At 39.7% G+C, this 25882-nt stretch overlaps 1 protein-coding gene across 1 annotated transcript in view; it reads left to right on the top strand.

Annotated features, from left to right (window-relative positions):
- RARB (retinoic acid receptor beta) overlaps positions 1-25882 on the top strand; it is a 671241-nt gene that overhangs the window by 112428 nt on the left and 532931 nt on the right. The gene's annotated exons all lie outside the window — the stretch shown is intronic.

The following is a 25882-nucleotide window of genomic DNA, read 5'->3' on the forward strand; positions in this document are numbered from 1 at the left end:
TTGCATGGAATTTTGCAATAAAGGAAACACTATAGTTTAATTCACAGTGATTTAAGAAGATGGAAGATTTCTGAGAGGGGAAATCTAATTATAGTGAAAATAAAATTTCATTTACCCATCACTTCCTTCATTATTCATTATTTTTTATTGGGAAGATAAGTATGTACAAAGAATAGGAAAGAAAAACATATTAAAGTGTACTAGGAAAGAATAAGGAATTAATGTAATGCTACTTAACTGTAAATTTCTCATATTATAATCACATTTTAATTTATCTTCAAGTGAACCTATTGGGTAAGTTCAATTGGTTACTTTAAAACAGAACTCCTGTAGCTGTTCCAAATAACTGTATTTCTTTTTCTAATTCATTTCGAATTTAACGTATTTTTTATGACTTGATAAATTTGTTTTTTTCCTCTGCTGGGGTAGTTTCATTCAACTGAATATTTTAAAATTGAACACAACATTCTTCTGTTTTGTGTTTTGTTGTTGCTTTTTCTTAACTCAGAGCTAGCTCTTTTTGTCCAAATTTAAATGTAAACTGGAATAATTGTATTAATTTATTGTTGCAGTTTATATTCTGGAGAACAAAGTATTTTATACTAATTAAGTATTACTAATAATGACTATGGCATACAACTTAGGGAAAAAAAAGTTAAGTGATTCAAGTTGATATAGTGTTCATTTTTGAGAAGAAGTATGTGAATATAGTCAAGATATTTTGACAACTGAAGAATTTGCCCAACCTGATCTGGCAGTTGAGTCTGAAATGTAACACAGCCTTTTAATAGTCACAGAAGTTATCCCAGCAATGGGATCTACATCAGTGGTGGTACCAGTGATGAATTAAATCCTATAGTGAGGAAAGTATTTTATTCTCCTTTCACGTCTCCTCCAAAACTTTTGATTCTCTTGGCAAGAACGGCTATGTGGTGATATTCCGTCTTCTGTAGCTGTTTTTAACAAAGAGATCAGTCCTGAGACTTACAGCTATCCTTAGGCCACAGCATCTAACCAGGGCTCAATTACAGTGGGTTTTTTTCCCAATCCTTTTTATTTTTACAGTTTACCTTATATTTGTGGTAAGTGAAGCTGATTTATCACTTATAGGAGTGTTATAACTTGTCCATCTTAAACATATTTATTCAGGTGAAAAACAAACAAAAAAGTGTGCTGACCTAAATAAAACTAATACATGAAGAATGAAAGTTGCTTGCCAACAAGGCAAAATTCATGCCAGTGGACTCTGAATAACAGAAGTTTAAGAAACAACTGTAAGACTATAACAACTATAAGACTATAGCAGTCATAAAATACTGGCGCTCAAAGGGATCTATAGACTATGTACTAGTTGAAGACACTTGTTGTGCAAATAAAGAAGCATAGACCCTGCGAGGTTGGGGCCTTGCACAGGGTCACATTCAGGCTCAGTTTCAAGATAAGAGAAGCACTGGTAAATAAATCTTTTTACTTCACGTGACTGAGAGGTCTCAGAGGGTGTGGTCTGGGTGAGCTGAACCAGAATTAACAACTCCTTTGTGACTTAGTAAGACTCAATTATCGAAAACTGTGATTACCAAATGTCCGGTTGCAGTTGGGTGTTCTTGAACTTTTGTTGTCAAGGGCATCATCGAGCTAGAGGGAGGGGATTATGAAAAGGCAGGAGGGAAGAGTAGACCCATCTTGCCTTTTTGTAAATGCCAAAGCTAATTTCAATGATTGCTTTAGCTATATAACGATAACCAAGATTAAAGCAAGCAGGAATCCACTTTAGGATATGAGAGCTGGAATTTTAGATTTCATTATAAGATTGCCATTTCAACACAATAGTAATATAATGGCAATGGATTTCCATTTTTTCTCCATTTCTGTTGAAATATTATCTCATAAATATACTTTGATACAAAAGAGATCTCTCAATTTCACGAGAGCTCCAGAGCTCTGCTTTATTCTTTTGCTGACTTATCCCCAAAATATCTTTTTGATGTACAGCTTCAATATTCTTGCCAATGCCCATGACATCAGCAATCAAAAATGGCATTATTTTTAGTTTTTTTTTTTCCACATAAAGTTGTAGGCTATCCAAAAAAGGGGTCCTGCTTTTAGTACTCACTGAAATGTTCTTATAGTATCATCAAGGGATGTTTGTGATTCATGTAGCTAATTGTTCCAATAGAGGAAACATACAGCATCTATAAAAGGAGATAACTTTACCCAGTGCTAACCTAAAATGTATGTGAAGCACTTAGGAAGGGAACTAACACCTTTATATATTAGGATTTCTTGTACTAGAAGAAAGCGTTGTTTTCCCAAATTATATTTTAGGAAACTGAGTTTCTGAGACCACATAGCTGGAAAGTGTCAGAGCTCTGCATCTCTCTACTCCATTGCACTTGCAGGTCCACGAATTGGACTGCAGACCACTTACATGTGGATCAGTCTTCCCAGAACTCAGAAGTGAAATGTTTCACCCACTGAAGCTCTGAGTTAAAGGTAGTGATCAAATGTCATAATCAGTGAGGTTCATTTAGTTGAAGAACATAAGAAAAGCATAAATTGGTTAAGTACACTTGATTTTAGGCATTATTCTAGAACTACCCTTTTTTTTCAGTTTCTGGAGTCACTCCTATGTTATTGTGAAGTCTTTTTTTCTATTATTTTAGTTATTAACACCCTTGCAGAGAATCTAAGATTCATTCGGTTTGCATAAAATTTATTTGTACATCATAGAGTGCTTTAGTGAAACTTGAGCTCTCTGAAATATTGGCATTAAAGAACTAGTTATTGGGTTAGTAACTATGCTTTTCCTCTAGATGGTCCATTTAAAAAGAAAACTGAATGTATTTTAATATTCAGAAAATGATGTTAAACTGCTGCAATAAAATAAGCAAACCTTTGCAGTACACAAGCAGCACTGGCTACGAGTAGTACTGATAGTGTTAACCTGACTCAAGCATTATAGAAGTACTTTCACTAGATGTGCCACATATTGGACTAATTTTTCCGTTATACTCCTGGTGATTTAACAAACGTAACCAAGATATAGACATGAGCATGATTGTTCCACCCAAAGCATGACCAGAATTCATGGCTGCTTTCCTTATCACAGTGGGCGGAGGCTGAAAAGTTCCTCAAATAAATGTGTAGTTAGATAATACTTGGTACCATATCTGAGAATCTAGGGTGTGAATTCCCTACACGAATCCAGCTCACACGGGCCAAACACATGAGGAATAACATCAGAGGGCTGACTCAGGGCTGGAAGGCATGGGAACCACTGGCTCTTCCCTGAAGGAGGGAGCTGCCTGTTGCCTGACGTACCTGATGGCTTCACCACTTTGATGGCCCTTGAGATTGCTTTGTAGAATCACTCTTTTTTTTTCCTGACACACCTGATGGCTTTACCACTTTGATGGCCCTTGAGACTGCTTTGTAGAATCACTCTTTTTTTTAACCAATAAAGGAAGAATTTTTTAAAAGGAAGAAAGTGGTACTCCTTTCTTCTATGATCCATTAACTAGTGCAGAAATATGCCCTTCCCACCCCCACCCCAGGGGAACATAGGAGAGAAGAAGTCAGACAGTGCCAGCATATAGAATAAACAGGGTTTTTTTTAATGGCCCAAGGTTCCCTTATTACTGTAATGTTTAAAGAAGCTGCTGCCTTTTCATTTTAATGTGAGATGTAATTTTCCTGTTGTTTTTCAAGGCTGTCAGATAACAGACAAATTGCCTTTGATAAAACATGCTTTCAATTTCTCCAATGTAATATTCAATTTTCATTTTCATAAGGGGTTGCTTATTTTGATGGCTTGAACGGCTTGACTAGGATGTCAGTGTCTACTCATCAAAGATTGTAGTCTGAGTTAGAATGCAGGAGAGCATATGTTACTATCAAATTTATTATCTAAAAATACTTTTTTGTGTTTAATTCTTGAAAATCAGGAGTGACAGGCCATTTGAGTAAATAATTTCTCTTTGTCCTATTTCTCCCTAAAAGTCACTTAGAAACAAAGGCAGTTTGGGCAACCGCTTATTGAAGAATTCGGGCAATACTTTTATTGAAGAAAAACGTGTTCTAACTCCTTGGATTCCAACTCCTAGAATTTCTGCTAGTAATTCACATTCCTCTTTTTCATTTCACTACCCTGACTCTGTGTGTGTGTATCACACGCACATACTTTTCTCTCTTTTGCCCTACCAATACATAGAGCAGACCTCAAAAGAAATTTTTAAAAATCCCCAATTGGGACTTCTCTGGGGGGGGGTCCAGTGATTAAGACTCTGTGCTTCCACTACAGGGGGCACAGGTTCAATCCCTGGTCAGAAAAGTAAGATCCCACATGCCGTGTGGTGCAGCCAAAAAAAAAAAAAAATTATAAAAACCAATTATAAAAGTAGTATATATATACATTGCAGAAAACTCTGATAATACAAAAATAACAGAAAAAAAAAATAAAAATCAGCCATGTTAAATCCCATGTATACATTTTGTCCTCTTTTTAAGAGATTATAATTAAGAGATTATCATCTGAAAAGTTGTTCCCGTAGTGAGGTATCTTAGCTCATCTGCCAAGGCAGAATGGCCCAGCAGCACCCCAGTATGTGGAATGGTGCCATGCCTTGTGCCCCCAAGCCCTGCCCTAATTCCAGTCAGTTCCAGCTGAACAAACTGAACCCACACCATGTGCCAGACGCCTTGTCAAACACTGAACGCACACAGCTGAATAACGCACAGGTCCTCACTGGCAGATACAGACAGACACAGACTTACTGAAGAAGTGCCCAGCAAGGATGCAGCTAACTCTACGTGGGCACCTGGGAGAGGCAAGCATTCCACTTGGGCTGTAGAGGGAGAGTTCTGCCTGGAGCGATCATTTGAGCGTTCTTGGCACCCTGAAGGTAACTGAGGGCAGAGGGTGAATGGTATTGCCTAGGAGAGTACAAAGAAGGGAAGTAAGCACAGGACCAAACCTTGGCGAGATCACCACATTTTATGGTTGGCAAGAGGAGATGATGTTGCAAGAGAGATTAAAAAGAAACAGAGATGTAGTTGGAAAACCAAAGAAAGTGGTATGCAGTAGACCCAAGAAGAGAGTGTTTCAAGATGAAGGAAGTGGTCCATTGGGTCAAAGAGTATTTGTTACAATAAGGTCTGAAAGATACTCACTGGGTTTAGCAACACAGATGTTATTGGTGACATTGACTTTTTTGTTCTTTGGTTTTTTTTGTTGTTGTTGTTTTGTTCTTGCTGTTTTGTGATGTGATGTAAGAAAGAAACCAGACAGGGATGGATACAGAGGTGTTGGCAACATCTCTAAATGCCTTTTATCACATTATAACATTGAATGTAATTATTTGGTTACAGGTCTGATGTTTTCCTTTTCTTTTTTATAAATTTATTTATTTATTTTTGACTGCGTTGGGTCTTCGTTGCTGTGTGCAGGCTTTCTTTAGTTGGCGGCGAGCGGGGGCTACTCTTCGTTGTGGTGTGCGGGCTTCGCATCGCGGTGGCTTCTCTTTTTGCGGAGCACGGGCTCTAGGCGCCTGGGCTTCAGTAGTTGTGGCACGCGGGCTCAGTCATTGTGGCTCGCAGGCTCTAGAGTGCAGGCTCAGTAGTTGTGGCACACGGGCTTAGTTGCTCTGCGGCATGTGGAATCTTCCCGGACCAGGGCTCGAACCCATGTCCTTTGCATTGGCAGGTGGATTCTTAACCACTGCGCCACCAGGGAAGCCCAGTTCACTACTTAAAGTGTGGGTTCCTTATGTGCATTGACCGTCTTAGCTCTGATAACCCGAGTCATAGTGTCATACCTACCCTATAAAGTGTTCAGTGAATATTTGAATGTTGGATAACGCTTTTTTCGCAAACCTGCTTCTCCTCCTCTGCTTGCACTGGTCTTTGATTCCTGCCTTCCCCTTGCTCACCGCACCTGATAGGCTGCCACGTGATCTCCATCAGCTCTTTTGTGATTTCTCTCATGTCTTGGTTTTTGGCGAATGACAAATCAACTCCCCTTCCTCCAGGAAATGAAGTCTCCAGTTAAGATTTAAGTGTTAGCCTTCCTAAAATCCCTCCGCCTCTCCTCCCTCCCCCTCCGTCCCCAGCCCTCCCCCTCCCTCCCTCTGTCTCTCCTTCCCCCCCCCCTCCTTTTCAGCCTCTCTTCCCCTCCCCTTACCTCCCCGTCGCCATCCTCTCTCCCGTTTTTGCCTTTCACTGAGAATTCAAGTGCCATTTTGACCCAGAAAGTACAAGTTGTAGAAGTTGGGAAGAATTGCTCATCACCACATTTGTCCCATGAAGAGATATTTGAAAGATAGCTTAAGGAGAAAAAAACAGATTGACATGAAACCTAAGAACAAATATTAAAGGGTGAACTCTGAGGAAAACTTCACTGAATAAAAAGGCTTGAATTACTGAAAGATCAATACGCTGTGAGTCTGACCTCTGGGCAAATGACGCCAAAAGAGAATGAACACAAGTTAGGAGATGGGGTGCTAGCTACTGCGTTCTCCCTCCCGCCGATGATGATGTTTGAATCCTCCGACGCCCATTAACGAAAGGACCTGGCTGAGCTTGTGTGTCTGTGGGGCAGTCCCTCAGTGCAGGGCAGTGCCTGGGCCGCTGAAGAATGAATCTGATTGAGGCGAGAAGCGCCATCCATAACGGAGGCCTCCTCTGTAAGGCGGCCGCCCTTCCCCCTTGAGATGCTTGGGGGAGGAGCGGCTTATCTTCGGGATGGCCAATCCTTTATAGTTAGTATCAGAAATGAGCCCATCAATCAACCACAGGAGACTTTTAAAGGGGCACCAGGGCCATAAACTTTATGAAAAAGGCTAGAGATTGCGTTCAGCCCTCAAGCAGACGCACAATTACCCTAAACCCAGTTCAGGGCAGGGAGACTAAATCTTAAAAAAATAAATAAATGAAGTGAAGACCCCACACTCATCATAGCTTTTAGAAGCTAAGAGGTAGGAGATAGCAGCTGTCAGACAGACCTTTCCTCCTATTACCATGCAAAGACTAGCAGAGGAACAAGAAGGGGAAGGAAGAAGGAAAGAAATGGTAGAAAGACAGAAAGCAAACAAGAAATAAGGCTGGAATGGGAAGGGGAGAAACAAGAAACACTGGAGATTTTTTTTTAGCATCTGTAAATACTTGCCTGCTTATCAGATAAACTCATTGATATTGAGGGGACTTGACAATACCATTGATTTATTCACTGTAGGCAGAAGTTAGAGAAAATCTCCTCTTCATGAGCTTTCCTTCCTATCACTCAGTTCCCTGGTGACACAAAAGGTAAACCTTTTCTAAAGACTTCCTTAGACAGTTTGACATGTTGTTGAATTAACTGGCATATATTGCACCAGATTTTTATGCTGCATCTTTCCACCCAAGCAAGGAATGATTTTATATTGAATAGAGTTCTTAGGGCACCAAGAAAACCCTGGAAACTTCTTAGGGTAATCTCACTTCTAAAATCTGCCTCGAAAATCTCCCCAAGTCTCCTACCTGGATATAAATGCTGAGGGCATTCTAAATCTCCGTGGGATTGTTCTCTGACGCCCTGGATCTGTCCCCTGTGGCTTGCTAAGTGTATGCTGTCAGAATGTTTCATCTGGCCGACTTCAAGAACATCTGAACTACTGGGGAAAAGGTGTAAGGAGGGAAACTTAGATGAATAAGGCATCATTCTCCTAGGACAACTGAGTCTGTTTTGACCTGTTAGTGGCACATATTCTATGTATAAATGTTGAGCCACAAAATAAACTGTGCGTCTTGTGGTGAGGAAGCCCGTGCCACACAACTGCTGATATGAATGACTCAGGGAGGAGACCCTAGTCTCCTGGGGCTGCTGTAACAAAGTTTCACAAGCTGGGTGGCTTCTAACAATGTAAATTTATCAGCTCACAGTTCTGGAGGCCAGACATCTGAAATTAGGGTGTCAGCAGGGCCAGGCTGAACCCTGGAGGGTAGAATCCTCCCTTGTGTCTTCCTAGCTTCTGGTCGTTTGCCAGCAATCTTTGGCATTCCTCAGCTTGCAGCTCCCTAAGTCCAGTCTCTACCTTGACCATCACCTGGTCTTCTCCCTGTGTCTCTCTTTTTCCACATGGCTGTCTTCTTACAAGACACCAGGCATATGGATTAGGGGCCCATCCTATTCCACTGTGATCTTAACTAATTACATCTGTGGTAACCCTGTTTCCAAATAAGGTCATATTCAGGAATTAAGACTTCAATATATCTTCTTCTTCTTTTTTTTTTTTTTTTTTTTTGAGGGGGCGGGGGGACACAATTTAACCCATAACAGTGACTCCGGGAGATATTTGTTTGAAGTCTTAACTGAATAGACCTAAAGACATTTCTTTTCTTTTCTTTTTTAAGTATATTTATTTATTTATTTTTGGCTGTGTTGGGTCTTCATTGCTGCACGCGGGCTTTCTCTAGTGCAGGGAGCGGGGGCTACTCTTTGTTGCGGCGCGCAGGCTTCTGATTGCAGTGGCTTCTCTTGTTGCGGAGCGCCGGCTCTAGGCGTGCAGGCTTCAGTAGTTATGGCACGCAAGCTCAGTAGTTGCGGCTCACGGGCTCTAGAGCACAGGCTCAGTAGTTGAGGCGCACGGGCTTAGTTGCTCCGCGGCATGTGCGATCTTCCTGGACCAGGGATTGAACCCGTGTCCCCTGCGTTGGCAGGTGGATTCTTAACCACTGCGCCACCAGGGAGGCCCGAAAGACATTTCTAATTCAATTCAATACACACTTAGCTAGAAACCCTTGGTATTAAAGACAGTAGATGCTGTTTGAGTTACATGAGATTATCAGAATAAGACCCAACCTCCAGGTACCTCGAGGTACGTGGATACAACAGTATCCCATTATTAAAGATATTTTAGATAGAGACATAATTGTATAAAATGTTTAGGACTTACAACATACAGGACAAGAGGACACAGTGAGGACACAGTGATTAATAATACTAGTAGCACAAAAATATTTGCCGGGCACAATTCTGAGTACTATACATTCATCTAACCCTCACAGCAGTCCTGTGTGATAAGCACAAGGGCATAGATCAAGCCCCTTCCTATGGAAGGAAAGGTTTGTTCTTTGAGTCCCTGGGGGCCTGACATGTTTCTTCTGTAGCACGAGATGCAAGGAACTCCATGGTTGTCTCATACTTTCGAATGTCCAACGCACTAGAACTCTTGTCTCCATTGCCTCATTGCTATAGTCTGGGGAAGATGCAAGCACCAGAGGCTGTTGGCATTCAGAGCGTAGCTAGAATAAATTTCTCTTAAGATCTTCCCTTGCCGTGGGCTGCTGACACTCACCAGCCTCAGTCCACCATGTTTCCTCCAAGTCTTAAATGCCACTGACAAGTACAAAATGGCGTCACTAAAATGTAGGAATTGGGCTTCCCTGGTGGCACAGTGGTTAAGAGTCCGCCTGCCGATGCAGGGGACATGGGTTTGAGCCTTGGTCCAGGAAGATCCCACATGCCACGGAGCAAAGAAGCCCGTGCGCCACAGCTACTGAGCCTGCGCTCTAGAGCCTGCGAGCCACAACCACTGAGCTCGCGCACCACAGCTACTGCAGCCCGCGCGCCTAGAGCCCGTGCTCTGCAACAAGAGAAGCCACTACAATGAGAAGCCCGCGCAACGCAACAAAGAGTAGCCCCCGCTTGCTGCAACTGGAGAAAGCCCCCACACAGCAACCAAGACCCAACGCAGCCAAAAATTAGTTAATTAATTAATTTTAAAAAAGTTTAAAAATAAATAAAAATAAAATGTAGGCGTTATGACCATTCGAAAATAAGCTCCATGCAAGCTAGAATTTTTACCTGGTCACTTCTGTTTCTCTAGTACGCAAAAGAGTAGCCAGCCCATTAGGAGAGGCTCATTAAATATTCATAGAATGAATGGTTGACGGTAGTTAACAGGCAGTTCAAACCCAAAGCCTGAATCAAGTCAGGGAAAACAGAGGTTGTTACTAGCTTTTGGTAGTCATAAACAGTATATTTTGGCTATAAAATTAGAAATATATATCTTGCTACTTCAGATACACTGATTTGGGATTTTGCTGAAAGAGACATGCTAGAAGGTCCAGCATTATGCCTTTCCCTCCACACCCAAACCAACACTTACTAAGCCAAATGCATGTCTGCCCCGAGTGGGTGGTTTGTGTTTGTGGCGTTTGTGCTTCAAACTCCTGCAGCCAGAGGAGGAAAACACAAACAGGAAGCTCCTTCTCTACAACCTAATTCTTTCACTTCCTGTCCAGACCCTCAGGTTACATCCTTTTTGGTGATAATACAATCAGTTCACTTAGAAGGATGATAGTAACGAGTTATGAGATGCTGACATTTGACATGATTAAAAAGGCAAAAGTTGCAAATTGGAAAATATTTAGAGAAGACAAACCCTGATTTTACAGTCTAGGGAGAGGCACTGCCAAAATATACTTTTTAGCCTGAGGTAATGAAAAAGAAAGTATGTGTGGGACATTTTGGTAAAAACAAAAGGAAACCAAAAAACCCCCTTCCCAGCTTGATGTCTCAAATGCTTTTGGAATCTACTCTTTTTAAGGAAATCGTGCTATGGGTGGCATACACTACTTGGAGAGCACAAGTAGAGCACAGACAGAACAAGCTGTCTCTCACTTTGCCCTGTTGATGCTCTCCTCTTGCAGAAGTCTTATTTCTGTGTTGGTCTTCCCTGCTAGAAGGCTGTGTCATGGTTATGTACCAAATGCCCCTTGTGGTTTTTGCATCTTCCCCAATATGTCCCCCACCATGGCCTCAAAAGTTTGCAAACTAAAATATGTTCCCTTTTAAAATTTAGAAAAAATAAATTATTTTCAGTAGCTAAGACACTTTTAGTCACACATTGGGCAGTTTAGCATATCACCACAAAAGAGTAAGCAGGATGTTTTTGAAAAGGGGAAATAAGGACCCATTCTGGAGAGCCAAGAGCTTCCTTCGGAAGGCAATCTGCTTACTGTATAGACCGAGTGCTCTTTGTTGGTAAGTGTGAGAGTTCAGTCCAGAACTCCATGGACCCCAGTAGAGCAGCCAGTCGTTGGAGTGTGAGCCTAAAAAGATCTGAAATGAAATCAGAAATGATCCCATTCAGAAGTAAGGCTCCATTTCTAGGGAGCACAAGTGACAAGTGAAACACTTCGTAGTGGTGTTTTGTAACATCCCAAGATTCCTGTATTACTTTGAGGATTATAGATTTGCAGATGCAGAAAATGGGACAAACACCATTTGGAGGCCAAGATGCTGACATATGCTCCTTCTTACTGCTTCCTTGAAGTTCAACAGACATAGCAATTACTACTAGTAGCTTAAAAGGGGATTCATCTTATACTGACTTTTCTCTCTTTTCTTTTTTTTTGGCCTTTGAATACTGGTATTCCTTTTTCTTCTAAGCGTAGTAGGAACAACTGAACGATTAAGATACCGCAGGGCAAGAATTCCAAAGTCAAATACCTACAGGGACCAGGCAAGTGATGTACATGCCTGAAATGGTCTGGGAGTAATATGGGAATGCCAGCGCCATAATGAATCAGAGAAACTATGCCCACTGAAAAGGGGTGGGGGGGACTGATGCTAGGAGGCACTAGGGTCCCAGTGTTGCCAGATGTGCTGACATCTGTCCTGTCTCTCAGTGTGTGCCGTCACTCAAGGATAAAATACCATGGGCTCAGTAGCTTGTAATCTCTACCTTAGGATCTTGTCCCAAGGTTGCACCTTAGAACACTAACTAGTTCTGAAAGAGAGTGAAAGCCATTCAGAATAGCCTCCATGGTCATAACAGTTAGAAAAACACTAGGTTAAACCAGAGTTCATTGGGCTTCTTTACTACAGGGCTTCTCAGAAACTTAAGTGTGTTACTTAACAAAGTGAACCTCCGAGAGTAGGCTCAGGGTATGAAGCATTTCGCAAACTCATCTGACCCTTGGACCCCCTTTCTGTGGATACTTCATCAAAGTACTTTGGAAGACCATGAAGCAATTTACTTTGCAGTAAATAGTGTGAGTGTGATTCCTGTAAGTGAAAATCCAGGGGGAACAGTAGATGCTGAAAACAACCTAAAATAAGGATGCCTGTAAGTGACCTTGGCAAGTTAGAAACCATGATTTCAGTATATGGAGTAAAAGTGGGAAACAATTGTGGTTTTTTTTATCATCAACTACACTGTGAATTAGACATTCTTATCATTCATGGAGTGTTTGGGTTTTCAAGTTTTAAGTTGAGAGTGAAACTGGAAATGATACAGGAAGCCTATTCTACAGAATAATCTATTCCTCAGTACATGACAATATCTTGACTATTCATTCAACAGATATTTCTCACATACCTACTATGTGCCAGGCACTACGTCAGGCACTGAGTAGAGTCTAGGATTAAATTACTAGTGTAGCTAATGCCAGTTATAGCCTAAACCCAGGGATCAAATAAAAATGTGTATTTTCAGTTCATAATTTGTCATAATGGAAAATTGCTAATACAACCCTTTCTATGAGGGTTTTTCTGACATTTTGAAAAGGAATATCTTGGTCTGCAACCATTTACTGAGTCATAATGTGACCTGACTTGGTTTGTAGTTGCAGAGGTAGCTACACACAGCATTTGCTTTCCCATAAGATAACTGAAAATCAGAATACTAAAAGTGTGTTCATTTCAGCCTGCACAGTAGCTGCTGACTATTAAGTATACCACTGCTGTTTCCTGTTCATCCTAAGAATTCTCCATTTCTCTCGTCATACTGTTCTTTGTTCTTCTTCTGAACCTCCAAACATTTATAAATATTGATGCCCGAATCGCATGCCACCTCTCCATAATGTCATCTTTGACCCTTCCAGCCAGAAGTAAACTTCACCCTTGGAAGCCCACTACTCACACCTGTAACTTTCTTACGGTTGTTACTACTTCCCCCTTAAATAAGAAATATTATTTCAGTAATTTATTCAATAAATATATGTTAAGGAGTTATTATGTATACTGACAGTTGGAGATGAAGTAGATGCTTGTAACCTAGTATATATTTGAATGTCTTTCCTCTGCTTAATTTAAGCTATAGGATCATTGAGTTCAGGATCCTATCTTATATATACGGAGTGCAGTGGCTTGTACATATTCGCCAAATAGTTCACTAAACATGGGTTGTTTATCCCCATATTTCTCAGTCTTAGTTTTCAATCCTATCGCTTGATGATGCTTCAGCAAAGAAGGTTCATTTTCCTGAAAAGAATATGTCCATTCCATTCAGAAACACTGTTGACTTCCTCTCTTCATTGCCCTAATTTCAGTTCTATTTACAGGTAAAAAATTTCCTTCATTCTTAACCATTGGGCACAGAAAGCATGTAAGACAGTCTCAGCTGCAGATGTGGGGTTCTTCCAAGAATTCAGCTGGTGCCTGCCACGTGACAAGGAAATTACAACTCAATTAGAGTGTGTCTCCTCGCGTTTTCTCCGAAGTCGCTAAGCTTGCTCTCCCATGCAGATCCAGCTCTCCTCTCCTGTATATATCCCGTCTTTCTCTGTTAATGAAAATTGTCCTTCAATCTCTGTTTATCCTTTAGCCAACAAATGAGTTTCAGTGGCAGCATTATGGTTACAGCCCACAGAAACCTTTTCTGTGCAGTAATTTAGCTGTCAGTCTGGAAGTGGTAAAGCAGCAGGAAGATCGATGCTGAGCCCGGGGCATGCCTGAGCAGGTATCCTGCATGTCCTTACTTGGATGTGCACTTATTAAAGTAGATAGAAAAATGTGTGCCCCGATTTCTCTTGGCCATTACTGCATTATAGCTAGGGAAAAATATTTTTACTGGAACTCTGCTAATTGCTAAGAACCCTCTTATTATCCATAGTGAGGATCGGGATGGAGGGTGAAGATCATTTAGTGAGAGAATTGTCCTCAGATAAAAACTGGAAAAGCAAATGACTGTGACATTTGCTGCAGGTCCCCTGATATGATATTATATCAGCACGCTGTTTTGGAATGATTTGGCAGGGGAGAGAAAGTATGAATGTGGGAGCTTCCTGTTGAAGAGCTGGTATGCAAAATAATAATTTCAGGCCCGTCTGCTGACTGATAACCATGAGCAATCAACAAATTGATAAATTACCTCTCCTGACACTTTGGTTTGTAGACCAACAAATTGTTTATTTGACCGCGCCTTTAGATGTGAGAAAGAGGGTACTGGAAAACTCACAGTCAGCATCTGATCATCGAACTCAATTTTTAAAAATTAATTCAGATATAGTTTATTGCTTTGTATTCTCAACAAACTTTGTTAGGATGAAGCAGTCTATTCAAGGATTTAAGTCCTCAGTTAAATTAGCAAGCTCATAAATTGAACATTCAGTAGTATACACGATATATATGCCTTATACATTATATATACATTACACATGCCTTATACATTTTATATATATATAATGTCAATTCATATATATAGTCAATTTATATGTGTATATATAATGGCTATATATATATATATATATATAAAATGGCAATTACTAGAGGTCTGTAACTATTTTAGACATGGATTTGCCCACGTGTAGTTTTCTTCTCTTGAGCACTCAAGTGATCACCAGACTTTACTCTGTCCTGAGATTCCCAAAGTGTGTGTTCCATGGAACTCCTTATTGCTGAGATTTTCAGTGAATAAATGACTCCCTGCTCAAATAGGTTTAAAAAATGTTCTCAGTGTAGTCCCATTCTGAAGAGTCATGCTGAACATTTGCGTATTAAGGATTTTGAGGAGGTCTTGCAATAAATTAAAACTTTTAAGGTGTTTTTTTAAAATAAAGCAAAGTATTCTCCAAACCTACTTAGCCACTGAAGTCTTTATTCAAATCAGTTACGTGTAGAAGAGCAAGAGAGTCTCAATCTGCTTTGACAAACATGGAGTTACCTTAGTTACCTTATGAACCACAGTGCTTCCCATGAGACAGAGGTTCAGAGGGTGGAATTCCCAAGAAAAATTTGGTCCAGCGTGATGGGAACTATACGTGGACTCTTGGTAACCAAGGGCACCAGATCTCTGCTTTTCCTAGTCTTTTAGATCTTTGTTGGCATATAATTGTTCCTAGACGTCTTTTATGATCCTTTGTATTTCTGTGGTACCAGTTGTAACATTTCTTTCATTTCTGATTTTGAGTCCTCTCTCTGTTTTGCATGGTGAGTCTAGCTGAAGGTTTGACCGTTTTATTTATCTTTTCAGAAAACTAGCTCTTAGTTTTATTGACATTTTTCATTGTCGTCCTAGTCTCTGTTTCATTTATTTCTGTTCTGATATTTGTTATTTCCTTCTTTAGACTAACTTTGGACTTAGTTTGTGCTTCTTTTCGAGTTCCTTGAGGTATAAAGTTAAGTTGTTTCAGATCCTTCTTGTTTCTTAATGTAGGTATTTATCGCTATGCATTTCCCTCATAGAACTGATTTTGCTGTATCTCGTAAGTTTTGGTATGTTGTATTTCCACTTTTATTTGTCTCAAAATATTTTGAAAATTTTAATTTCTTCTTTGATGCATTGATGACTCAGTATCATGTTGTTTCATCTCCACATATTTGTGAATTTTCCAGTTGTCTTCTTATGGTGGATTTCTAGTTTCATGTTATTGTGGTTGGAAAAGATGCTTGATATGATTTTAGTCTTCTTAAATTTATTTAGACTTGTCTCGTGGCCTAACATGTGATCTATCCTGGACAATATTCCATGTATGCTTGAGAAGAATGCGTATTCTGTTGCTTTTGAGTGGAATGCTCTATAAATGTCTGTTAAGTCCATCTGGCTTAATGTGTCATTTAAGTCTAGTGTTTCCTTATTTTTTGTCTATATGACCTATCCATTGTTAAAAGTAGGATATTGAGATCCTCTATGATTATTATATTGCTGTCTGTTTTTCTCTTTAGATCTGTTAATATTTGCTCTATTTATTTAGGTGTTCCTATATTGGGCTCATAATTATTTACAAATGTTATATTCTCTTGTTGGATTGACCCCATTATCATTACCTAATTACCTTCTTTGTCTTGTATTACAGTCTTTGTCTTAAAGTCTATTTTGTCTGATATAAGTATTGCTGCCCCAGCTTTCTTTTGTTTTCCATTTATGTGGAGTATTTCTATCCTGTTACTTTCAGTCTGTGTGTTTCCTTAAAACTGAAGTGAGTCTCTTGTAGGCAGTATATAGTTAGGTCTTGGGGTTTTTTGTTTGTTTGTTTGTTTTTTTAATATACTCAACCACTCTGTCTTTTGATTGGAGAACTTAGTCCATTTAACATGTACAGTAATTATTGATTGCTATGGACTTACTGCCATTTTGTTAATTGTTTTTTCTGTCTGCTTTGTAATTCCTTTGATCCTTTCTTTTCTTTTCCTTGATTTTTTTTGTGATTTAATGACTTTCTTGGTGGTATGCTTAAATTTCTTTCTCTTTCTCGTTCGTGTATCTACTATAGGTTTGCTTTGTGGTTACCATAAGGCTTACGTGAAACATCTTATAACAGTCTGTTTTAGTTGATAACGACTTAAGTTCAAACATACTAAAGCTCTACATTTTTATCCTGCCCTTCCGTGTTTTACGTTTTTGATGTCACAGTTTTTTTTGTCTTGTGTATCCATTAAAATATGATACTTATAGTTATTTTTACTACTTTTGTCTTTTAACTTTAAATACTAGATTTATAAGTGATTACCTATCATCATTAGAACATTAAATTATTCTGAATTCAACTGTATATGTTGAATATATATACTGTATATATACTTTTACCCATGAGATTTATACTTTCAGATGTTTTTCTTTTACTAGTTAGTGCCCTTTTGTTTCAGCTTACCAAGTCCCTTTAACATTTCTTGTGAGGCCAGTCTAGTGGTGCTGAACTCCTTCAGGTTTTGCTTATCTGGAAAACTCCTTATCTCTCCTTCAATTCTGAAGGACAACTTCGCTGAGTAGAATATTCTTGATAGGCAATTTTTTTCTTTCATCACTTTGAAAATACTGTGCCACTTCCTTCTGGCCTGCACAGTTTCTGCTGAAAAATCTGCTTATAGTCCTATTGGGGTTCCCTTGTAAGTAGCAAGTTGCTTTTCTCTTGCTGCCTTTAAGGTTCTCTCTTTGTCTTTAATTTATGACTGTTTAGTTATAATCTGTACTGTTGTGGGTCTCTTTGGATTATCTGATTTGGATCTTTATGGCTTCCTGTACCTGGATGTCTGTTTCCTTCCTCGGGTTAGGGAAGTTTCCAACCATTATTTCTTCATGTAAGTTTTCTGCCCCTTTTTCTCTCTCTTTTCCTTCTGAGACTCCTCTAATGCGAATCTACTTGATGTTGTCCCATAAGTTCCTTAAACAATCTTCGCTTTTTCTTCTTCTTCTTTTTTATTTTTTTTGGCTTCTCTGATTGGATGAATTCCACAGCTCTGTCTTTGAGTTGGCTGATTCTTTCTTCCACATCATCTAGTCTGCAGTTGAACCCCTTTATTGAACATTTTAATTCAGTTATTGTATTCTTCAGCTCTGTGATTTCTATTTGTGGTACTTTCTTATATTTTCTATCTTTGTTGATAAAATTTTCACTTTGTTCATGCATTGTTCTCCTGACTTTGGTGAGAATCTTTGTGACTGTCATTTTGAACTCTTTATCAGGTAGGTCAGTTACCTCCATTTTATTAAAATAGGTCTTTTTCTGAGGTTTTATCTTGTTCTTTTGTTTGGAACATATTCATCTGTTTCTTTATTTTTCTTGACTCTCTGTGTTGGTTTCCATGTGTTAGATAAAACGGCCACCTCTTCCAGTCTTGAAGGAATGTTCTCATGTAGGAGATAAGACTTATCATTCAACCCTGCCCTAACTCTTGATTTTCTTTTAAACCTTTGTGATTGTCCAAGCAGCCTTCTTTGTTCTTAGTGGCTCCCAGGAGTTGAGGATGTGCCAACACCTGTCAATATCCCAAAGCAGAAGATCACAATCAGCATCTAGATGCAGGCTGATGGGAAGCTGGACCCTTAAGCAGCAGCTCTCAAAGTGTGCCCCTCTTTCAGGGGAAGACTGGGAGGTGGGTGTTTCTGTCTGCTCCCTCTGCTCAGAGCCCTGCAGGCATAGTCACGTAAGAACTGGTTCTTTCTTTGCTACTATCCCGTTGAACCTGTGAACACAAGGCCCACTGGTCACCAAAGCCAGGCTATCAAGGGATGCATCCTCTGGGCAATAGCCACAAAAGCTTTGGCACAAGATATGTGCACAAGCTCCTTTCTCAGGTACAATGGCAGCCTGGGACGTGGCAGAGGGTAAATGTGAAGATTGTGCCAGCTGGCATCCCCCATCTCTGAAAATGATTGCAGCTGGCCCCCGGATGTGTGTTAAATTAGAAATCTGCCCCCGAGGACACAGCTTTTAAGATAAGCAAATAGGCCTCTTTCAGGGAAAGACAACCAGGCCTTTCTGTCTGCTGTCTCTACACTGTGCCCTAGAGGAATGGTGGTTAGGAACTCTTTCTCTATTTGTTTACAGTTCTGTAGCACCCACAAACATCAAGCCCCACAGAGCACCAGAGCCAGATGATCAAGGTGGGGGGGGGGGTCCCATGGGTGGCAGCTGCAAAAACTAGAGCACTGGACATGTGCACAAGCTTCTTTTTGGGAGATATCAACAACCTGGCGGGAGGCTGAGGGAGAAGAAGAAGGTGGCATCTGCCTGCCTCTGCAGTCTCTGGAGAGAACTGCATTCAGCCTTTAGATGTGTGTTAAATTAGGAGCCTGCTCCTCAGACCAAAGCTTTTAAGATAAACAAATGGGCCTCTTTTACTGTAAGATTGGGTGTGTTTTAGTCTGCCACCTCTGCACTGGGTCCTGGGGGCTTTTGAAACTGAGCAGGACCCTGTGGGTCTCCTGGGCATGGAAGCCTTTCTGTGTCCCCTGTTTCTTATTTGTAGGGAATAGGCCTCAGCCTCCATGACCTTCCCTGAGTTCCAAAGGGAAAGTTCAAACAGCTGTTGATCAGGGAAGGGAGGGGATGCAGAGACAAGGGAGGAGAAGTCAAGACACAACAGTGCAGCCTTGGGGCAGGTCCTGGTTCCCCCTCAAGGGATACACATAACAATATCTTTGAGTTCTTCTGCAGAACTAAACCCCCAACAAACGGAAGATGTTAACTACTTGATGAAGCATTCTTCATTCCAGAGAGAAGGTCACAGTTTGATAACCTTCAGAAGGAGAGAAGCTCATCAGGAGACCACCTGAGGCCAGATTAAAGGAGTGCAGGCCCTGCACACACCCTGATCCTTATCAGCAGCCCCACCCTTGAACAATTGCTATAAAACTCCTCACCAAATCCTCCCTGGATGGACACACAGGTTTTAAAGGGTATGAGCCTCCTGTGTCCCCCTTTGCCTGGCAAAGCAATAAAGCTAATCTTTTCTACTTCACCCAAAACTCTGTCTCCAAGATTCGATTTAACACCTGTGCACAGAGGCAGAGTTTTCAGCATTATTTTGCCACAATGAGTCCATGAAAGCCATTTAGGAACTGTTTCTTAGTTCAACTGTAGCCTTGTGGGTGTTGTGGATACAAGTCCCATTGGCTTTCAAAACTAGGTGTTTTAGGAGCCTGTCTCTCAGGTGGAAGTCTTAAAAGTTGGGCACCAGATGTGGGGTACAAACATTTTCATTCCTCAGGGAGAAGCTGAGAGTTGCATGTCACTGCACTGAGGGTGAGGTTTATGGCAAGATTATGTCTCAGGCTCTCCTACCTATTTCAATATGGGTTTTTTTATTGGTTTCACAATGCATAGAAGTTACTCCATTTCTGAATTTCTTTCAGAGGGAATTGTTTTGTATGTAGCAGTAGATTTGGTGTGTCTTTGGGAGGAGGTGAGTTCAGGAGCCTCCTACATCTCCATCTTGATCTGGAATCTCATGAATTTACTCTTTATCGTTATGAATTATCCCTCTCTATCCCTGATAATACTCTTTGTCTTGAAGCTTTACTTTGCTGATATTTATGTACCCACTCCAGCTTTCTTTACATACCTGTTTCCATGGTATATTTTTTCAATCTTTTTTTTTAATCTATGTCTTTATATTTAAAATGTAAATATAAAGACTGTATAAAATATAAAGGTAAAGAGCATAGAAGTGGGAACAGCTTTTTTCTGAATCCAGTCAGACAGTTCATTCTTTTCAGTTATTTAGTCCGTACACATTTAATGTAATTGTGATATGGTTGGGTTTATGTATAACATCTTATATTTCTACCATTTTATCTTTATAACTATTCGCATGCGAACTCTTTAGTTGCAGCAGGCATGTGGGATCTAGTTCCCTGACCAGGGATTGAACCTGGGCCCCCTGCATTGGGAGCTCAGAGTCTTAGCCACTGGACCACCAGGGAAGTCCCCATGTATGATAAACCATTTCATGTTGTCCCATAGATCACTAAGGGTCTAGTCATTTTTATCTTTTAATCTTCTCTGTGCTTCACTTTTAGATAACTATTGACCCTTCTTGAAGTTCACTGGTCTTTTCTCTTGCCATTTCCAATCTGCTATTGATCTCATCAATGAAATTTTTTCCTTTCAGACTGTGTTCTTCAACTTCGGAATTTTTACTTGGATCTTTTATAGTTTGCATTTCTCTGTTGTGATTTGCCTCTTGTTCCCTCATTATGTCCATCTTTTATTTAAATCATTTAAATTTTAACTATAACAACTTTTTTTTTTTAACTTTGGGTTTGTTTGTTTGTTTGTTTATTTATTTATGGCTGTGTGGGGTCTTCATTTCTGTGCGAGGGCTTTCTCCAGTTGAGGCAAGTGGGGGCCACTCTTCATCGCAGTGCACGGGCCTCTCATTATCGCGGCCTCTCTTGTTGCGGAGCACAGGCTCCAGACGCGCAGGCTCAGTAATTGTGGCTCACGGGCCCAGTTGCTCCGTGGCATGTGGGATCTTCCCAGACCAGGGCTTGAACCCGTGTCCCCTGCACTGACAGGCAGATTCTCAACCACTGCGCCACCAGGGAAGCCCTATAATAACTTTTAAAATTCTAATTTGCTAATTCTAACATCTGTGTCATGTCTGGGTTTCTATATTTTATCTCTCATGGTTATTTTTTTCCTGCTTCCTTTATTGTCTATTAATTACTGAATGTATGCTAGACGTGGTAAATTCTGTGTTGTTGGCTGTCTGGGTTAAATTATCATTCTTTAAAGATGTCTGAGTTTTGTTTTAGTTGGCTTTTAAGTAGCTAGAGTCTCAGGTGGGTCTTAGGTTTTTGGGGGAAAATCTAAAGTAGCTCTGATTGTAAGCCTTGAGTTGCCATGCTTCTAAGGTATAACATTTATAAAGTGTCACCTGAATTTTCTGGATATTCCACAAAGTCTATCCACTTGGAGTAGAATTGAAATGTCTTCCAGTGCTGCGTTACCTTCGGAAGCTTCATTCATCTCCCCACTGTCAGTAGTTATTCTCTGCCAGACCTCAGTGAGGTACACCCTCTGGATGAAAATAGCATTTGGCTAATGACTCAATAATTAATCTTCCTGTAGAGAACAAACTATTTCAGATTTTGTTATGGCTAGAAAATTATTGGCATTTGGGGAGGGGTTTATGAAATACTATTTAAAAGAGATGTGTATGCTGTTCTTTTAGGATTCATCAGAAAATGCAAAGGGACATTTTTGCTATTATTTCCTCTGGTTTTAATTATATTGCTCTTGTATTTCCCTCCTTTTTATATTCCATCTGTTTGGGTTTTTTAAACATTTCTTTCCAGCTCTTTGAATTTTATCTCTATTTTTAATATGTATATTTATTTTAATCTAAAATTTTAATTAGATTTTAAAGTCAATTTGAGTACTTTTTTAAAAAGAGCATTTGCCAGCTTGCATAGACCCCACCATAAATCAATGTAATCTCCTAAATATTTCCATTTTTTCCACCACTTCACTGAATTCTAAAGTACATTTTTATGCAAGAATCATGACAAACAAGAAATCGTTTGTGTAATATTCTTTCCATGTAAAACTACAAGGCAGAGCTCCCAGTGCTTTTAGTTGAATAAACTACAGATTAATAGAATCCATTATTTTGAAGATATCCTGTCATGCATCATTCCAAAAGCAGAACACCAAGAGGTGATCACTATAGATGTGCCACCTGAAATTCAAACATACTGGATTATTTTATCACTTGGAATTTATTCTTTGGCAAGCAACAGTGTCATCTGTTCATGTGAAAGTGAAGCAGAATTTCTTTTAAAAATGTAGCAAAAGCCATAGAAAACAGAATGATCGGGCATCCTACCGAGGAGCATGAGAGAATTATTCTCAGGTTAACTTGGTTTCAAATTTTATTATTTTTTAATGATGAATCTACTTTTATCCATCGTGTCACAGAATGGGAAAAGTCTGAATAAATAATTCTTCAAGGATGTTCCAGATTTTGGTAAGAAGTATGTTTGGGGGGATTATTGGGGTTTTTGTTGTTAATTTTACTGCTTTCACATTTCTGTCTTCTCTCCTTCCCTTCTTCATTCCCATAGATTTTCCTTGTTTGAGTCTCTTTTCTGCTCCCTGCTAAATTTTCTTTATGACTTTTACTGATTTATTGGGTCGGCCAAGAAGTTAGTTTGAGTTTTTCCATAAGAAAGTTCATTAAGAAACCCGAAAGTTCATTCCCAAAGGAACTTTTTGTCCGACCCATAGTTCATTTCCTTTATTCTTTCCTGAACACAAAACTGAAGATAAACACTCTCAATTTAAAGAATCTAATTTCTTAGTCTTGGTCAGGGCCCACTTCCTCCCAAATGATGAAATTAGGAACTCTTGGCTTCATCATCTTCTTTCTGTCTTACTTGTTCCTGCCCCAGACCCCTCACAATTGTCCTGATTTGTTCCAAGCTCCTTCTCATGCTCTTCGCTTTGACTAGTCTAATGAAATCGTCTAAACTGAAAGTGTAGCTGAATTTGCATTTTTATTGCATGAATCAGGGTAAGCTAAACTGCTGTAACAAATACACCAAAATCTGTAACACTTAAACATAGCAAAAGTTTATTTCTTATTTATAAAACAACCTACTGTGGGTGTTTAGGCAGCTCTCCTCCGTATAAATGATTCAGGAACTTGGGCTCCTGCTGTCCTGTGGCTTTGCCATCCCCTGCACCCTTGATTAAGCAGCATGGTCATGACAGGTTTACCACAGCCAGGGCTCTTGGTGGAAGAGAAGAGAATGTAACAGAGGGTCACTCACCTCTTAATGGTCTGGACACAGAAATGGCCCGCATCGTACCCACTCACATTACACTCTAGCTGTGGGAGTGATGTATTCTACTTAGACCTGAATGATACCCACCACTCGTCCAGCTCCTAGCAGAAGAACGTGGAATGGGTGATCCACAGGAAAGAGCAGTTTTGTTATTAAACAAAGCGATAGTGGGCAAGATAACTTTAGATGTTCCGTCCATTTTAGAAGAGTTCCTTTCCATATTGTGTACCATAACATTTGAGTTGATGCTCACGACTTGGTAAGGTAAGCAGATGAGTGGGGCAAGTAAGACATCTGTCTTCAGGAAAATTGTTACCATATGAAGATTTTGAAACAATTTTGAGTGATGTAAGGAAGACATGTTTTTAAATTTTTTTCTCCCAAATGTGAGTTTAGGTGTAGTGGCTAAGGTCATACACTCAAGACGTCATACTTCCTGGGTTCAAAGCCAGGACCCTCCACGTCTTACCTGTGTAACTTCCTAACCATGCAAACTCAGGCCAGCTGGCCTCTTGATGCACCAGAGTATTCTTCCATAAAATGGAGAGGATCATAGTAAATATTTCATAGCTTTGCTCTCGAGAATAAATGAGGTAACGCACATACATTGCTTTGAAGAATACCTGGCACATAGTAAATGCTCAATAAATGTTACACTAGTAATGGCGATTGTTATTAGATTTATTATTCATTCTCTCACCCAAGTACATACATGCCTTCCAGGTGTGGGCAATTTCTGGCTCTAAAAGAGAAAGCTCTTGACAAATGTTAGACCTCAAGGATTTAAAAAAAAAAAAGAAAAAGAAAAAGAAAAAAAAAAACCTAGAAAATGAGATCATTATTTATTTAATTTCATGCCTTCTGAGCTAGCTTTGCCTCCTGATGGTATTTCTATTTGTTTTCACAAAAGTCAATATTTTTCTGTTTCTCCATTTAAGATATATTTTTATGTGGGGCATGTAAACAGTATATGAAACTACTGAAATTACATTCTTCCAAGTGTAGCATCAAAACAGAAAGGAAGGTGTGAGCCTGCAACCGTGCTTCACAGGAAGGTTGTAAAGGCCGATAATTTTGCTTCCACAGAAACCAAAAATAAGTAGGGAGGGAGGGAGAGCATGTTTGATAATTAGAGGTTTCACAGTAGGGATCTCAGGCAGGGGGTCAAATTCGTATGGATAAATGCATTATTTGGCTAAACTTTCTGTGATCAAGGAGGAGCTTCGTCTGGTTTTATATCAGTGTATAGTGTGTAGAAGTGTATTCACACTTCTCTCAATCAATCCTCCAGTGACTTGATGCACCATGTCTAATTCTTCATAAATCAGCTAAACTTTAGAGTGATATTGACAGTGGCTTTGCCGACCGCATTGTTTTCTGTCAAGAGTTTTATTCGGCTTCAAAACAATTTGCCGTGAACGCCCTTGTTTGCTTGCCACACGGGTCTTTGTTTGGGCTGAAAACTTTGATTTATAGCTGCAGATAATTGATGGCTGTGGGGTAGAGGGATCATAGCTCATGCTCCTCCTCTTTTAATCTAGCTTTGCCCAGAAATCCATGTAGTGGAGCATTCTCAAGGGAACAGGGCTGGGAAATTTTCCATATACCCAATGGGAGGCCATTCATCATGGTGAGGAGCGTGTTTGTGAAAGTAAAGAAAGCAAAAGTCAGACCACCTCAAGGTGGCTCGTCAGAAGCGTAGTCGTTAAAGCTCATGCATTCATTGTGGGGCGTTTATAAAGAAAATTCAAGCTGTCTGGTGAACCAGATATACTCGCTACTCCGAAAGTGAGATTTGATATGAGTATTTCAGATTATTAATATTGAAAAGCCTCTTCAGAGTCCCTGACAAGTTGCTCAGTTGTTGACTGGGGAGCAGTTGAAAGCTCTTTTTAAATGGCACAGTCTTTTTACTAATAGTGAAAAAGGGGAAAAGGTACAGATTTTCTGTTTGTTTTTGGCAGCCTCATCACAATATAGCTTGGGGTACCTGTCATTCTAGTACATGCTGAATTTAAGGCCATGTTCCCTCCTCACCCTTTAGCTTTTACTCATTCGAAAAGAATCAGTGAAACTTTCTAAGTTGCACATTTCTTTAGGGTGCAAAAAAATTGATACTAAGTTTCTGAAAGTAATTCGAGATTCTTCTCAAGGGTTGGAAAGAAGAGCATGAGCCAGTTTTCTTTTCTTTCATATTCATTGTGAAGATATCAGACTTTATAATTTATTTTTAGTTTATTTTGGTTTTTCTCCATAAAAATTACCTTGCCAGCTAAGGATATTTCATGATATTTCAATAGCCTACTCAGAAAAAAAATTACATATACATTTTTGCAAGTGAATTATAATGCCAATATTAGAGTAATTCATCACTAGATACAGTAAATTTTAGGTGGTTTACTTACACAAAGTATTTTAGTGATTGAGAATGTTGATCCATCAGGGAAAAGTAAAGGAAGTAACAAAGAAAATCAAAGAGAATTGTAAGCACTGATGGGAACTGGATCATATCCTACAGAAATATCCCAAATTATGACAAGAGCTATGCTGAAATACTGCTTAATATCGATTCACTCTGTTTACTAAGTAAACAGCTCTTACCATTGAAG

The sequence above is a fragment of the Balaenoptera ricei genome, chromosome 4 (assembly GCF_028023285.1).
Source record: "Balaenoptera ricei isolate mBalRic1 chromosome 4, mBalRic1.hap2, whole genome shotgun sequence".
Taxonomy (NCBI): domain Eukaryota; kingdom Metazoa; phylum Chordata; class Mammalia; order Artiodactyla; family Balaenopteridae; genus Balaenoptera; species Balaenoptera ricei.